At 42.4% G+C, this 14,857-nt stretch overlaps 1 protein-coding gene across 1 annotated transcript in view; it reads right to left on the minus strand.

Moving 5' to 3' along the window:
* brinp2 (bone morphogenetic protein/retinoic acid inducible neural-specific 2) overlaps positions 1–14,857 on the minus strand; it is a gene marked incomplete at both ends in the record, with an annotated part of 144,356 nt that overhangs the window by 54,619 nt on the left and 74,880 nt on the right. The gene's annotated exons all lie outside the window — the stretch shown is intronic.

A 14,857-nucleotide genomic window follows, 5' to 3' on the forward strand; every position in this document is an offset into this window, starting at 1 on the left:
TCTTGAGAATAGTTTTTCCAAATTGCAACTAAATGCCCCCTTAGGGCTTTTTTAAACAAAACACTTGGTGATAAATTATGTTGTGTTTTCACAGTTTATGACACTAACAACTCTTGTTCATGTTCCAATATATACAGCAGAATACAAGCTACATCAGTGCTCATCTGCACAGAGATACTAAAGCTCACAGCGCGTCTTATCATGTCGGAGGCAAATAGAGAAGACAACAGCTCATTAGCTGGCTGAGTTTATTGACTTTTGGTTAAGTGAGCTCTCCGCACAATAGACTGCAACGCTTTACATGTGTGGGCGTGGCCAATACACGTAAAATGATGCTCGAAAGGAGGAAGTCCTCTTGAACCAATCAACAACCTCAACACAATCTTGACAAATTGTTGGACCAATGATTATTTCCAAATGTCATCTTCAACTCTGTGATGACCGGGAATAAAGCAAATGAGCAAATTATAGATTAATGTAGTAGCATATTGGAAAATAAATTATTATATGCAAATAGAAAACTTTCTTTAAATACTAAACGCATTTTTTCAAATGCACAGTCAAAACCTTTTTTAGATTTACGTTTCCTTTATTATATCTAGTAGTAATGAGCTATACTTGCCTTAGCCAGAGCAACAGTTAGCTTGTTGTAGCTGCACTGAAGGACCGTTAGCATCCATTAAAAAATCCTTTAAAATAGTTATTTAATAAATATAAAAAAATGAAGTGTAAGTTCATGAATTGAATTTATTTATATTGTATATAAAATCAGACACTGATGGCACAGCACTGTGTATTACATATTTTTTTAAACCCATAATGCTTTGTGCTAGTTAGAGGGAACTTGGCTGAAGAAATATTTCACAGGGCTACATCAGTGAAATAACGTTGAGAACCACGGGTATAGACGACATACTGAAATGGATTTTGCTATTACACAGTGTACAGTGTGATATTTGCACTGCATTATAATCAGTTAAACGGGAATAAATTCCCAAGCTACTTGAAACACTGTCCGTCTCCACGTCCTCTAACAGCCGGGGGGGGGTAACATCCCACTTTCAACTTCACCGCTTTCATGATTTAAATTGGACAAAAAATAAATAATAATACAGCTATGCTTAGTGGGGTGCCGCAGTCTATTAAACCCAAATCAAAAGCCCAAGCCTTAAAAGGGCGGCGTCATCCGTGAGGAACCAGCAGTGTTCCCTGAACCCGCTCGTTGCTCTGTGTCCGTCTGTCCGTCTGATCATCACCAAGAAGCTCCCTCGCTCTCTTCACTCTGGATGACTTCCAGCAGCCAAGTCAATCCTGCCATGAATACGTACGTCTCTTCTCCGCTGTTTACTCTTTCAATGGCTTGGAAAGCGATGTAATTAGTCACATTCTTTTCCTCCTTCATGCTTTGGCAGGTGCTTTGAGGTGTTGTGTGTGTGTGTGTGTGTGTGTGTGTGTGTGTGTGTACTAGTTAGAAACCTGGCAGGGGTTTCTTCAGTTTTGGGAGACAGCTAAATAACACTCTTCCCAACACCAATTGCAATCTAACTTTCCTCTGTCTCTCTTCCACCTCACATTTGTCTTTCTACTTCTCCTGTTTTTCTTTTCCTTCAGCCACAATCACTCTGTCACTCTGCGGAGAGTCGATGTGGTAGTTTTCTCCCTGTCAACTGCTTCTGGGTTTGTGAGCGCTTGTATTCTCTATGCTCCAGCTGTGGTGGTAGCGGTGGTAGTGAAAGTGGTTCCTAAGTAAGCCTTGGTGTTAAGAGTCGGATCATTCAGTTGTGAACTTGTGTTTGACGACACAGTGACATACAGGAATGAGAATGTGTTTGTTTTCTCCTCCTGAGCACCCACTAATTTATTCTTTTTTTTGTCTTATTTTTAGTTATTTAAATTTTCCTCAGTTCCTCTTACACTTCTCCTTTTTTTATTAAAATGGATGATATTGCTATTTCACTGAAATTGAAAATATTGTGTCTCTATTTACCTTAATGTAGGAAAAAAGCACACAAAACTTCTCTCTTTGGCTGCACACCTCTGTGGCTGTTTATTCGTGCTCACACAAACATTTCGCCCCGTGACACTTACAGCCTTTGACCCCTCAACGGCAACCCGTTCCTAAGGTTACGATATCTGCTCTTAAAGGGACATCACTTCCACCAACAGAGAACAGGTTAAAGACACAATGTTAGCTAATAAAAAAACTATATTATTATATAAAATTATAAAATAATTATAAAAAAATCTTTAAATTTGTTTTTTCCCTCCATCATAATAATAAAAAAGATGTATTTGCATGTATTGAACAACATTTGCAATATACAAGTGAAATATATAGTATTGTACGCAAATGGCACGCCTAAGAAAACGCAAATGGCACGCCTAAACAGTCTAAATGCCTAAACAGTCTTTACTAAAAGTCTTTACTAAAACCTCTCTAATTCTGTTCTGCTTCACTTTATCAAAGTCAAACTTTGCAGTGAGACTGTTCATATATTTTGCTATGATTATTTAGAGTTAACACCGTTCATCTACATCATTCCAAAGGGAGAATCATCCTGAAAGGGCTTTTTTTCTAGGCTAACCTAACATTTTTTAAAATTTGTGCTGTGTGCGCCATCTTTTTGTTCTTATTCAGTAACATATAGACTGCAATGTACACATCTGAACTGATCACACAAGTGTTTCCTTTTATTATAACACCAACATTATTCAAATAGCCCTTGTGGTTGCGGAGATGCACTCATTTTAGTATGGGTGCAAATAATCAAATTTATTTTAGAAAAAAACGCCTGGGGTTTAAAAGGTGGGGAAGTTCTACGGAGGAGTGGATGAAGCAGAAGAAGACCCACCTGCTGAATGACTCCGTAAAGAGGCCACCACCACTGCTTCAGCACCACCACCACCGCCTCAGTACCACAAGTCACCAGCTATCTGTTGCAGGTCTCAACGCCAGAGAGATAATGGGCGGAAGTGAAACCTCTCTCCAGGACTATTGACTATAAAATATAAACTCAGGGACGAGGAAAGTGGAGAAAGTGGAGAAAGTGGAGCAACCCAGCAACGATGCCAGGCAACCCACCTCCAGCCATCAAAGTCAACCTGCTTACGCTGGACCCTTCCTCAATAGTTACACGGTAAATTATGTAAATAAAGAGCTAAGTAATACAATCTACATAACGCTAGCATGTGATAAAAAAAAGAAAATAAATGTGCTTGCCGCTAGCATTGGCTCCATAGCAACCGTCTCAGTATGTGCAGGCAGCCACAACATAAGGGCCTATTTTATGTTGTGAAAAAAGAAGTATGCCCTTGAGCTATTCCTTTCGCATAATATGTTATTGTAAATGAAATATATGAACAACTATGAGAGTGAAAAGCTTCTCAACATTTCTGGACCAGCTTTGGTTGGATGTTCCAAGATGTCGTTCACTCTGCGTTCATCCGATGACCCGAGTAAAGTCACGTTTATTGGTATATCACATTTAAAAGCAACAGCAGTTGACCCACAGGGCTTTCCAGTAGAGGCCGATGGGTTAATAACTGCCTTAATACAGGTATACACCAAATAAAATGAATAAAATAAAAGTAAAAATGTAGTAAGAGGTTCCGAGAAATTGCAGTGTTGTATGAATCCAACAGTAGTTCAGAAACCAGTAAGAGGATGTTAGAAATCAAGAGTGTGAGCAGTTGAGATCTACGGGAGGCATTTACGAGCAGTGTGATGTGTACACACTGTGCAGAGAAGGGGACCTGTTCACTGAAACACCGCTGAACAGCATGCTGGGTATCGCTCGCTCCCCGTCGCTGTTTGTGGGAGCTTTTGAGGCGTACACTGTGCATATAAAAATTAAAAATAGTAATCTACTTTGCTTTGCAAATGTTTTAGGAAGAAGGAAATGCATAATGCATGAAGTCTCAGTGTGACTTCAAATCAACGCATACTTCCTGCTACGGTTCTAACACTTTTTGTTTCCAACCACCTGGAGGATATTCGCTGAGATCAGGACTGCTTATGTATTACATGTATGCGTAGAGCTGGGACAGAGTGTTGCTGGGACAGTTCAACATGACAATAACAGTGGACATAATATTTAGCCTCCATTGTGAATACCAGAAGAATGGCTGAACATAGAAGGGCATGGTGATGAAGAAAACGCCTCCAGGTTGCTGCCTTCCATTGTATTCCATTTTTTATTATAGCATATTTTAACTTGAATTATAATCAATCTAACATGGGTGTCATTTTATTAATTACGTACTGCTCTGTGGAGGCAGTATTAAGACACTCGTTTAATCACTCAATGGATCAATCAATCACAGACCCTCCATGCTGCAGCCTTGTGAGCACAAGCAGGACTCTGAGGGAGGAGCAGTTAAAAGCGATCGATCGCTTACTTGGTGAGAGTTCAAAGTGGAGTTCGCCGACAAGTGATCTGTCAGCGAGGGCAAAGTAAGTAAGCAAAGAAGGGGAGGCCAGAGAAACGGAGAACAGGCTGTGGTCAGAGAGAGTCAGGCAGGAAACGTGAGGCTGCATAATGCATGAGATGATCTGTAAAGTGATGGGGGACGAGAGCCGGTAGATGTGATGGGGAGATAACGAGGGAGTGGGGAACGGGTGTGCTGCTGGATGAGGGGTTGAGGAGATCGTATGCATGAACCGGCCACATTATTACTTTTGAATGCAAACTGTGCTGAGTGGTGTACAATTATCTACTTTTACTTTTCTATGCAGTGTTACTTTTGACAATCATGTCAAAGAGTGTGCGATTAACCTGAGCAGTTCTCAGCTGCCTAAACTGGTGAAAAGGTAACTAAGATTCCTCTTAACAATATACACAAATATCAAACTTAGGTCTCTAAAAAAAAAAATTCAAATCCAAAGAGAGTTTTGTAATTATGTTATTTTCAATATTAATATGCTCTACTCATAACTACAATTTTACTTTGCCGATTGCAACACACACTTTATTCAAACTAAATGAAACTTATCAAAGCCATCTTGGTTATCCTAATACGTCCAACAATTACCAACTTTGTTTGCTGGAAATAAAGCCTTTATATATCGGGTTGATTGTGAAAATATTCTTATCGTCTCTCTCTGCCGTTGCCGGCCTCAGTGCTATCAGTAGTTCACTTTAGCTGCGAGACAGAAGTCTGAACAACATTTTTAATTAGGCTTTATAGAGCTAATATCAGTGAGGATTCAGAAATTGGATTGGCAATTTCTCCCTTCAAATTGGTCTGGAAACTGCTTTTTGGCAGACTGCTGAGGTGATGGGGAAACTTTACTAGTGCATTTCTCCTTTTTCCAGATCTTGGACAGGATATGCATAACCTTTGCATAGGACTGTGGGTGTTTGACTACAGATAACACACACACACACACATGCATTCTCGCCTCGAAAAAAAAGTACTCTTGTCTGGCACCTGTTTCCAGTCCCTAGCATGAATTTCAGGACTGTTCTGTCTCCTTCCGACGGGGGCTTTTAGGGCCATTACCCAGAAGGCTTTTCTTCCATTCAGCCACAGCTTTAGATCCCCCCCAATAGACCAGAAATAACAGACCCACGGCCCCCTCTTGTTCCGTCTCTCAATATCCAGCAGAGACTACACTTATTTTTACATTTTGGGCAATTTGAAGCTCTTAAGCCTCCCTCTCGACCAACACCCCTCTGTTAGCAGTGTGTGTCCGAGTGCTTGTCCACTCTTGCCAGAATGCGCTCCCTGCTGTCGAGGCCATGCTGCTGCTCGGACCCTTGGAGGGTGCGCTTGCTCTCAGAGTCTCGGGCTCTGGCGGCAACTCATCTTCAGCACACGGTCCAGTGGACACTGAGGATGCTGTATAACACTCCGTCTCTCTTCATGTTTATCTCCATGCCTTCCTGTCTTTTATTCTTTCTTTTCATCCGGCTGTCGTTTGAATTTCCTGCAGACTGGCTGCAAAGCAGGAAATGCAAATTTTCGTTCAGCCGGGGGTTGTTTTGTGCTCTCTCGCGATAGTTTTGTGTTTGTTCGAAAAGACATTCAGCCACATGGCGAACTAGTGCAAATGCAGAGCAGTAATGTTGGGATGAGATAGATTTGAGTATAAAAAAGGTCAATTGCCTCCATAGTCCCCCAGGTGCTTTTTCAAAGGATGAAGTTTTACCCGCCAGTCTCCCACCACCTTTCTACAACTCCCCCTCACTTTAAACAACCTTTACATTGGAGACTCCCGTTTAGGGATCGTGATGTCAGAGGAGGCACTGGCGGGGCATTTGGCGAGTCGTTTATGTGCCGTGTTACACAGTGACAGGTGGTGCGCTGAGAATTTGTTTCAGTGACTGCCCAGACTTGGGCCCGAGCAGTGGGGGGCATTTGACAGACCTCTCGCCCTGCAGGAGCTCACAAGTGTCGTACAGCATCTGTCCCTAGGCCCTGCTGCCGCTATTGATGGAATTCCAACAGAGTTCTAAAGGCGCATTTGGGGTGCTGTGACGGGGGGTGGCTGTTAGAGGTTTTCCTGGAGTCCCTCTCAGAGGCTACCGAGCAGCTGTCAGCAGGCAATGGTGTCATTTTTGACTTGAAAGCGGGGCCTGCAGATTCATTTTTGTGCTTTCATTATGAAACCCTCTCGAATACACAATGAAACTACTTTGGCTGTGTAATACACTGAGAGCACGTCTATATTGTGTTCCAGGGACATCTATTAAACACACATATTTCCGTCACCGGGACCCTGACAACAGTTGGAATTGAAAAGGAATGTTTGATCGTATTTAAACTGGACTATGGATGTGTGTACATACTGTATGTTTACATAGCTTTCATGAATTGATGATATTGGAAAGGGTTTCAATTTTGTGGGAAACGAGATTGTGTTATTGTCGAGCTTGTGATGGATCGATTCAGCCTTTCGTAGGTCTGCACAGGTTCTCTGTGTTACATTTCCCCGACATGCAGAGACTGCGAGCCGTGTTCCAACACAGACAAAGGGTTTTACAATTGAAACAAGTACAGTGCAGAGCCTTGAGCAGGTCTGTGTGAAGCGCCTGGTCGATAAGGATGGAGATGGGAGAATATGAGAGGGGGTCCATGAGGTGGTGGATGCAATCAAGGCTTCTTGCCATTATAGTTGATGGGTACAAGAGAGGACAGGGGCCAGGGAAGTGCTTTTTCCCAGGATAATGCAGAAAAAGGAACAGGGAGGGAATAGGAGATGAGATTACATCCGCTTTATTAAATGGTCCTTTCAGGGTAGAATCCTGGCTACAAATAAAGCGACTGCCACTACGACCCAACATCTGTTCTTTGTGCTGGAGACCCTGAAAATACTTGTCGAGGTCTACTAGGACGACTAAAGTGCCCATTTTGTATCTGCCAGTATAAAAGGGAGATCAAAGTCTGGTCGACTTACAATATGTGTTTTGCTATTTCCAGCCACAAGTGGCTTTTTGGTTTAGCTTCATATCTGTGGCTCGGACAATTCTGCACCTCGAAATTGACGTTAAATGAACATGTTCAGTGCCCATGCAGGAAGTGGTGTGCTTCTATATGTGTGTACTAATGTGGACAGTAATTGTGCGTTCTCACCAAAAGAGTTGCAAATTATTTGCGCGAGTAGATTACTTGCAAAGTCAATGCACAGATGCGGATGGTTGCGAAAAAGTGAATTTTCCGCCGTGCGCCGCAAATGAGGTGAAAAAGCGTTGCGAAAAAATTCGCCCGACGCTGAGTTGCGAAAGACGATCAGCGTTGAGAAACTCCGCCAGTCGTCACCGACGTCCTGCCGTTGCAGAATCAAACTACTGCTGGTTCGCCTGAAGGAGTGCTGGAAGCAGCTTCATTCAGTCACACGTCCTGGAGGAGTCGGAGCTGTGTGAGACTACGGATAATATTATGAACTCAGACACGGGGGCGTTTGATGTTCCGACGTTTGTGGGACTTCCACAAAAAGTATAAAGCAGAACTAAAGCGAAAAAGCGTTGCGAAAAAGCGTTGCGAAAAGCGTTGCGGTGTGAACGCATCATGAGGGTATGAAGGTCGGTGTTTTGGATGGGTCTGTAGCAAAGTGGACTTTCATGCAGGAAAATATGTTCGCCCCCTGTGACAGACCTGTAATTGACCCTCTGCTACTTTACCATGGAGCCCACACAGTCACTAACTGCACTCCCTGAATAGATGTTATCTCATCTCATCAGCAATTTAGGAGAAGTACATGTCTGGAGATATTCTTCAAATGCAAATGAATGTCTTAAAATGTCGAGCGCACCTTCATGGTCATAATAATGCACTCCAGTGCAGTTTTATTCACATGGTCATTGCAACAAACATGTGCATACTGAAGCAAACATAGATCCAACCATATGGGAAGAGCTTGCTGTGGGCAGTGAAAGACGGGAGTGAGAGGCAAGGCATTATGTTCTCCAGAGAACTATTCCATACACCTCCCTCGCTCTCATCACAGGAACCACAGGAGGGTGATGAAGCAAGAATCCACGCTGAGATGTTCCACCAATCCTGGGAGTCTCACTCTGTGGGAGTTTCTTCGCTGCCACATTTCCTGGCGCATGCCCACCATTCATCCTCATTCAATCCTTACTTATTCAATCTCACCCCTCAGCCCTTCTCATTCCTAAGTGTCCGACCCCCTTTCATCACAACAAATGCATTCGCATATGTAAAACCACAGTGTCCTCAACAATGTAATTGCTAAACAACTGGACTACGCTCGGTACTGAGATCCGCTGATTCTGCGACAGGGTGGACATCTTAAACATTGTAATCTTTTTATATTATTATTATTATTTTTTATATTATTATTATTTATCCTGATGTAATATTCTTTACACTCACGTTTCAGAGTTAACTACTATCAGGGCTCTAAATATGGATGCGTGAGACAGTGAAAGTCCCACATTTAATTTCCTGGGGTTCCTTTAGCATCTGTATGGGGCTTTCAACTTACTCCAAAGTAAACCCATCAGTGTCAATATTTGAAGACCTAGTAGTAAAAGTAGTAATAGTAGTAGTAGTAGTGCGAGAAAGTCCTCTTAGGGCAGGTGGGACGGGAAGGTTTGATGGGTATAACAAACATGCACTTTCACAGAGCTGGGGCCGCTGTTCCTCGTGAACCCAAGAGTCAATGTTGGCTTATTTTGCCGTAGTTTTATTACGTAACTTCCATCCCTAACTAACTCCAGTTATGTAACGAACGTATGCTGCATATTTTACCTAACAAACATACTTATTAGACCCCAACCAAGATGTTTTCTAAAATCCTGACCAAGTACTTTTGTTGTTAGAAAGCCAAGTGAACCTACAATTGAAGTTTATTTCGAAAATACACTTTGCATTGAGCGGAAACTGACACTCTGGCCCTGAAACGTCCAAAACTGATGCTAGAAATAGTCTTAAGCGTAGGGCCACCAACCAAGTGTCGGTATTCGACTACGTTTGGATTAGGGATGTGTTGGAATGCCCATCACAGCTTGTCTTTCTGTATAATGTCATGTTTTTGAAATTACAATCATATGGAAAAAGACAGACACCGGCTAACGTTTGCAGAGTAAATGGATCTTTTAAAACGATGGTTCTGGGGAGCCAAGGGAGCTGCTTCTTTTATTATCACATATTGCCGGGTGAACGACGTCACTGCAGGTCCTACGAAACCTTCTGTCAGGAGCGGCCAAGCTGTTCATTCTGATATTCAACAATGAAGGGCACGGGCACTGTTGTCTCAGAGTCCGTATTTCCATGAGTGCACCTGCCTTCAGGTGAAGTTTGTCCTCCGTAACCCTTTGTCCACACGGGGGGTGCTTTCTTTGGTTTCGTGACAAAAGATTATGTAAACTGAAAGTTGCTCAATTCAACTAGTGCAGCGGTACCTGCATTTTTGTGTCTCTGTTCATGCATTTTTAGCGGCTTGGACTCTGGATGTGTTGTTGATGCACTCGTACTCAAGCACACCACCCACACTCAAACACACACACATTCACAACAGAGCTGCACGACTAATAACACGAAGTGGAACGCTAAAAACGCCTCAAAAAAAAAAAAAAAAACATTAGGCACAAATGATAATGACTTTGCAAGGCCACTTCAAAGCGTGGCTCTGAGGTCAGGTCTAAGGTCAGGCTGTTTCTTGACAATCATTAATGATGAGAGAAGGACGGCCACTGTTTGCACCGAAGCAGTGGTTTTCAATTCGCGGAGGCACGCAAACACGCAGGCGAAGCCTAAAGGTACACAGCACACACACACAATCAGAGTCAGAGATCAGAGAGAGAGGGAGGACAGCAGAGCGTTGAGGCATTCGGGGAATAGAAAACACAAAGAGAGAAGTTCTCGGCTGGAGAACGTACAGCTCTGAGATTCAGAGTTTCCACCATATCACCACAAGATGATGTAACCCGTTTCTGTCCTATGACTCTAATACGGTAGCTTTTTCTTTTCCTCCATGATGTATCAGCAGTGGAGAGGCTCAACACACAATGGGGCTGTGTATTTAGAGCGGTTCATCCTCCTACAACGGAGGGCTTTACATGCAGGGATTGAAGCCTTGACACACTTAAATTAATTGTTATTAATTTGCCTGTCAGCATGTTTTTGAAGCGAGGTAGATTTTTTTTTTTCTGAGCTTTCACAAGTGGTAAATCAATAGGTATACCTATGTTGCACAACACGGATGCAGCAAACTTTATTACTCCTTTCAACCTTGACAAAGGTGATGCAGACCAGATCCGCTCCTTTCATTCTTACCTTTCACAAAAATAGCCCGAGACATATTGTACACACTGCCTACATCTGTTTATTAGAGGCAACTCAAATTAATTTGCTAAAGGAAACTTAATAAAAAAAGGTTCCAGCAGTTTAGGCTGTCTAACAGTTTAACTCAGACAGACGAGACGTGGGTCAATAGGATCCTAGTCGTTGATGCTCTGTCTGCGCAAATCTATTCAAATCTGTTATTGTGAAAATGAATGAAATTCACATCACGGCCGGTATGAATAGTTTTGATGCAACTATTGGCAGGCGACCATATTCCACATGGTCTGTACAGGCCTTTACTTGGAAGTACTAACAGAGCCAAATAAACAACGGCTACATTTGAACGCTTCCTCCCACAGAGATACCCCTTTTTTTTTAAGTAAAATGAAACCCATTCCTTGATGGATGTTTGCGCTAGGCACCTAGATACCGATTTTATTTAGCCCTACGAAAGCCATAAACAACTTGCATGACCTAATTGTTGTTGATTGGGCTGCCGGAATAGGAGTTCTGAAATTCCAGTCAAATGGAAGCCATCAGGCTAATTGGCAGGAATTAGTGGATTGAGTTTACCCTTGGACGTCGCGGTGTTTCTCCAATCCCATTACAAAATCAACAGACAGCAAACGCATCATGAATTACACCATTAGCAAATAGGAGGAAACTTTAGCTCTGCAACGGAGTGCAATACAATCCATATATAGATAGTGCATATACATATAGTGCATTAAAGAAATTACATTTTAGCATATATACAGTTGATCTACGACCAATGCAATCATTTAGCCTCACATATATCATTTTTAGGACTGGACCTGACGAATGAGGTGTCTAAACTCATTGCAAATACAAATATTGATTATTTATAGCTCACTGAAACTTTGAATGTCCTTAAAATCAATTTCCTTCGCCAGCCTCCAGCGCCCATTATCGGACAGAAAAAGAGAAAAATAAGTCTAGTGACGTTTCCTAAAGTATCTCCGGAACCACAACGTTGATTAACTTCATTTAAATTGCTGAAATACAGTAAAGCCTTGTGGGAAGAGTTATTGACGAACAGAAACAATTAAACTTACTGTTAAGTTTATGTAATTACCTAAACCCCGTAACATCACCGTCATTTTCGGCAGCGGCCTAACGTTTTACAAAAGCGATCAGAAGTAAACTTTACAAAGTCGGATTTTCAATAAAAGTTCAATAAAAGTTGTTGCTTAGGCCTTGAAACACGGAGTTGGAAAAACTCGGGGGCGGCTCGACAAGGCATTTTTGGGGAATCTTGATAAAATTATGCTCAGATCATGCTGGATGTTCATAATTATGATCAATATATGGTATAAAAGTGAGTTATTTTATAATATACTATTCTAATAGTGTCATGGTCCCATGTGTGTATCTGCCTGGGCGTGGCCTTCCTTTCCTCCTCCTGCTGCCAATAAACCCACACACATGAACCTTATTCCCTAATCAAGCTCCCACAGTATATCTGCCTCAGTTCTCCCTCAACTTCTCGCCAGATCGTCTGTTCTCTTTCCCTGGACAACAGCTATGGCTTCTTGGACTTGTTATATCATTCCTGTCTGTAACCTTGTGCTTCCCCCAGCTACAGCCTCTCTGCTCCCCCAGAACTCTCCTGGAGAACTGCCTCGCCCCCCCAACCAGCCACCAGCCCACAGAGGACGCCAGCCCAGCTGGCACACCTCTCTCTGGCAAATAAAGATAATTGTGTTTAACTCCTGCTTTTGGGTCCAGCCCCGCACTACCATGACAAATAGTTGTGTTATTTTCTATCATTTTTTTCAAAATTTAGTTGTGAACTATTAGAACTCATAGGGGGTTCATACGACTACTTGACTGGGTACAGGTAACCCCAGAGCGCCTGAGCCCCACGTATGGGGGATTTGGGGTGAAAAAGGTTAATGTGAGTGGTGGGGCCCAACACAAACACACTAGTATTTGTGTATTCTGAAACATAATGGTTGTTTAACATGAGAGATGTCCATATTTGTGCTTTTCCCTCTGTCTGATACAACGTGGGTGGGCCTTTGCTGATGTCTATAGGGGTTTCCATGCAACTATAAGGACTTTTAAAACTCTAAGAGCCACAAGTATGTTTTTTGGTTAATTGATATTTCAAGTTAATTTAATATTCAGAATTATGTTCAATGTAGTAACTATAGGTAAAATATACTGAAAAATGTTTATTGTAATGACTGACGCTCGAGCCAGGTGATTTAATGATGGCAGCAGGTGTAAGCAAGAGCAGCATTAGGCATGAGAGCAGATAGTTCTTTTACCGTGTGATCGTTTTGATCGTTTATTAGTTTTTTGTGTATTTTGGTAGTGTTTTTTGCAGCACAAAATAAAACCGAAGAAAAGGAAATGAACGGTCTCCTGTCATTCGCATAGGAAAGGGAACTCAATGTGTCCGCAGCTCTTTAGCGGCTTAATGAAAACAACGGCGACGGAACGCCGCTACAAAAACAGAAGACTAGGAATCCGATCAGTATCATCCTCTGTTCATTTTACAGCGTGACATCTTTTACTGTAGTCTACAACATCATCCCATCTTATATCTCCAGGAGAGCCTCTCTTATTAGTAAGGGCCAAGAATGTTTTTTTTTTTTCATCATCTAACATCACGTTTAGCCTTTCCTTCTTTATTCGTGTCACACTACAGAGCTGCTTTTATAACACGTTGTCGAGAGCTGTGCTATTAATATTTTCTTATTGTTGTGGGTTCTCCAACACCATTGATGACACCGCGCAACCCTGTCTCCTAAAAATTACCTTCCCCCAGAACTAATACGCATTCCCAATTACGTTCAATCAGAAACGTATCTCCTCCCTGATTATGTTTGTGTTTGACGTATTACACATACGTTGATTATACACGTATACGTTGATTAAACACATATGTTGATTATACATGTATTTTTGTTTTATTGTTTTTATGTTTGTGTTTGACGTATTACAAATACGTTTATAATCGTGTGTTTGTGTTATTGTTTTCTTGCTTTATTTAAGCATAGTTTAATTTTTAAACTCTGCAGAGAAAAAAAGAAAAGCGGGGCGGGGTGAGGCCAGTGACAGCCGGCCGGGCGCCGACCGCACCGGGAGCCCGAGAGTCGGGCGCACCGGGAGGCGAAGTCCACTTGCCCGCCGTTGTTAGGCCAGTCTTCAGACTGCGTGCACCGGGGCTCGGTCTTCAGACGCTTGGCGTCGCCGTCAGGCCGTCGGTAACAGCCTCCTTCGCGCCGGCTCCGGTCTTCTCTGAGCCGGGTTGTTTGTGAATGCAACCCAAAGTGTGTGATGAACTCCATCTAGTGCAGTAAACCACTGCGATCATCAGCAGACACTCGGATCTCTGTGGTCACATCAAGTGTAGAATCTGACGTGAAAAATATTCAAACGAGCGGAAGGAGTCACGGGACCCAACATCCGGTTTTCAAAATACTAACTGATATGAATGTGTTCAGAACATTTCTGACCACATCCAAACATCTTAACTATACCGGTCTTACAGAAATATTGTAATATGTCAAACACAACGTACTGTTACAGTTAAGATGTTTAGATGTGGTCAGAAATGTTCTGAACACATTCATATCAGTTAGTATTTTGAAAACCGGATGTTGGGTTCTGAAGACCGAGCCCCGGTGCACGCATTCTGAAGACTGGCCTAACAACGGCGGGCAAGTGGTTTCGCCTCCCGATACGGCCGACTCTCGGGCTCCCGGTGTGGTCGGCGCCTGGGCCGGCCGGCTGTCACTGGCCTCACCCCGCCCCTCTTTTCTTTTTTCCTCCGCAGAGTTTAAAAATTAAAATATGCTTAAATAAAGCAAGAAAACAATAACACAAACACATGATTATAAATGTATGTGTAATACGTCAAACACAAACATAATCAGGGAGGAGATACGTTTCTGATCGAACGTAATTGGGAATGCGTATTAGTTCTGGGGGAGCGTAATTTTTAGGAGACAGGGTTGCACCGCGGTGTGAAATTGTCTTTTTTTCACTGGCACTGAACAATCTGTAAAGCTGAGAGGGACTGCACAGTTTTCTTCTCTACCAGTGCAACTCAATTCAGTTTATTTTATATAGC

The sequence above is a fragment of the Taurulus bubalis genome (assembly GCF_910589615.1).
Source record: "Taurulus bubalis genome assembly, chromosome: 1".
NCBI lineage: Eukaryota > Metazoa > Chordata > Actinopteri > Perciformes > Cottidae > Taurulus > Taurulus bubalis.